General features: G+C 39.1%; 1 protein-coding gene across 1 annotated transcript in view; it reads left to right on the top strand.

Moving 5' to 3' along the window:
- Window positions 1-1017: 1017 nt before the first annotated feature.
- The window catches only part of LOC101861094, a 41461-nt gene continuing 39447 nt past the window's right edge, over window positions 1018-3031 (top strand). Inside the window, exon 1 of the mRNA XM_005090290.3 lies at window positions 1018-1776. The gene's annotated coding sequence lies outside the window, so the exon portion shown is untranslated. The remainder of the gene's footprint in view (window positions 1777-3031) is intronic.

The raw sequence follows: 3031 nt of genomic DNA, 5'->3' as shown, positions 1-3031 counted from the left end.
ATTTGAAATCTAATACTCTTTGTCAAGAGTTGCTCTCGTACTTCATTGTATCTTGAGCATCCGATCAATACTTGAAATTCGTTTCCAACGTACTTCTCAATACACTGGTTGCAAAATAAAATGCTATCGAAAATTCCCAAGCAGAAGAAATCATTTTCCAGAGAAAAGCTGAACATTCTGACCTTTTTTTTAAAACATTTTGCAGGGATGGTGAAAAGAGGTACAGAATAACATTTATAAAAGTAGGATGGAAGACTAGGCACCTTATAATGCCAGTCTCATTGGTTAATGCTTGCCAGTCGTTCCTTGACTCGAGATAGGATTATATTCTTATTACTAACATTTTGAGAGAAAAAAATGTATTATACTATCTAAACCCTACTGCATATACGTTGTCTCATATCAGTGGCCCAGCTGTACTGCTCGTTTTAGTCTTTTATAAATATGCTAGCAATTAAAATTTTATAGCATGTCTATTGTTATCCATTACAAGTAGTTTATACCAATACTTTATTGCTTTTACAAGAGGGAGGGAGGGAGAGAGGGAGGAAGGGAAGGGATAGATATAGATAGATAGATAGATAGATGGAAAGATAGATAGATAGATGGATAGATAGATAGATGGATAGATAGATAGATAGATAGATAGAAGAGAGAGAAAGAGAAAGATACAGACATAAAGAAGAGATAGATTGTGTGGGAAAACTGAACCAAATTGTATTAAAACGTATTCAGTTGGCCTTCATTAGCAGCACAAAGCTCACGTTGCATGTCAAGGGTGCTAGGTTTCATCCCAACATCCACCAACAGCTACATTATGATGAACAACACCCAATTTAATGACATTGAATATTTACTGGGATGAATATTTTCTAGTTGTGGGCCTTTCAAACGTAACACCGGTTCAGAGTATCGCCGGTACAGAATATCGCCGGCGTACATGTATCGTATGTCGGAGGCGGCATTTGTATGGGACTGTTTCTCCTCTTCTTTTAGTTCTCTCCTCCCCCGCGTTCAAAAACTCGCTTAAATTCGTGGAATAATCATGGTCGTTTTTGTTGTTCTGCTGGCGCTCGAGGTTACAGCAAGACAAGGAAAGGTTACTTCTAAAGTCTGCTGGAGACTCTGTGCGGACAGCTGGCCACGGGAAATTAACCCCATACCCTACAGCACCAGAAGCAGCGGACAGTAACAACTTGACGATAAAAAACCGAAGACTGATTAATGAGTACTATCATCAGCGCTAATGAGGAAAGGCATTAACAGTTTTATACTTGTTGAGGGAAAAAGAGAAAAACTCCCACTTAGTGTAAGACTGGTATTTTAGGGAGAGTGACACAGTTACTATTAGTTCATCAAGGTAGTTGGAACAAATTTACAGAAGACCTGTACGTGAGGAAAATACGCTTTGAACGTTATATCAGTCAAAGCAAAACTCGCTCAAAATATTGATGAGATAAAATTGTTCAACAAGAACATAGTTTCCTTCTGCGACAGAAAGAATAGTTAAACTAAGACAAAGGGACAGTCGTGTGATTTGTGGAAGTCCTATTCGGGAGAAATCTCCCAATTGTTTTGAAGGGAAAGTGCCAGACACCGTAGCTTCTTAGCTGGAGATTGTACAGATTCTACTGACAATTCTAGACCAGCTGTCTGTCATCAAGTCACTCGGCTTGTGCGTCTCTAAGTGTGTGGTTGTTGTGGAGTCTTCTTCAAGCTCTCCTGCTCTGGCAAAGGCTGGTGGTTCTGACCGGGAACATCATCACTGAACCAAAGGTAAGAATCCTATAAACCTGCTGATCTTTAACATTTGAACCATATCAAATTCACTTTTATGGCACTTTTGACAAGATATGATTTTCGCTCGTTTGGCTTTGTTTGTTTGTTTGTTTGTTTGTTTGTTTGTTTTATTTGTTTGCTTGTTTTTGTTGTTGTTGCTTTTTTGTTTGCTTTTTGGTCTTTTAGTCTCATTTCTTGGTGGTTTTATCTTTTTAAAAAAAAAGGGGGGGGGATGGGTGTTGGCTATGAGAGGGGCATTCATAATAGGTTCTGTTGTCGAGGTAATGCCATCTCTCTACATAAACTGCGAAACAAGTACCGCTTCTGGAATTCGTACTCGCAACGCCTGTCTCGTAGCGGAGAACTTTATCGACCTGGCTGGCGACACACCCAAAGCGTGCACCCGTTCATTTCTCAGATAGGGTTTGAAGGCCAAGAGTGGCAAAGAAAGAAGAGAAAAAGAGGGTGGGCGGTGAAATGGCAGAGGGTGGTGGGGTCATGCAGTTATGGGTTAAATTCCGCTTCGGTAAGGAATTTATGAATAAACAAGTTTGATGCTCTGATTTAGAAGATCAATTATGTTGCCTAGACTGGCCAATGTTTTTACAGAGTTGAACTACTTTTAGACACGTTAACTAAAATAACCCTCTAAAAATAACCTGTTAACGCCTCGATAAACAGAGAACGTGATTAACTACACCTGAGATTGTCAGCTCCTCAAACTGAGCTGCTGGTAAATATTATGACAGTTATTCTCAAGGTTTTCAAATATTCAAATATTGTTTACTCTTTTGTTTACCCATGTGTTCTGATTCTTGACTTCCATGTTGATTTAAAAGGATAACAAAATTGGTTTTTCGTCTTTAATGCGTTATCACATGATAGCTAATGCGGTTGTCAATTCCTTTGAACAAAATGGTGAAGTATACCAAGACGAAAGAACTTTCCCCAATTTTCTTTTGGCTTATCCAGCTGTGAATGGGTACGACTACGTGGCAATTGACCGAGGTGGAATCAAAGTCAAGGCAAACCAATAGATGTATGTCAACGGGGTCTTTTCCATTCTTTGCGTTTGGTGTGGGGGGGTCATTGAGCGGTAGTATGAAATACCTGGGTAAGAGAGTAAATTAGAAATCTTGTAATATGTTTTTTTTTGGGGGGACTGAGCGTGTTCAGGTTACGAGATTTCTAATTTACTTCTACTACTACTACTACTACTACTACTACTACTACTACTACTACTACTACTACT

Source organism: Aplysia californica, unplaced genomic scaffold (genome assembly GCF_000002075.1).
Source record: "Aplysia californica isolate F4 #8 unplaced genomic scaffold, AplCal3.0 scaffold00015, whole genome shotgun sequence".
NCBI classification, from domain to species: Eukaryota; Metazoa; Mollusca; class Gastropoda; order Aplysiida; family Aplysiidae; genus Aplysia; species Aplysia californica.
The sequence above is the reverse complement of the archived record's forward strand: the minus strand, read 5'-3'. Positions and strand labels throughout refer to the sequence as shown.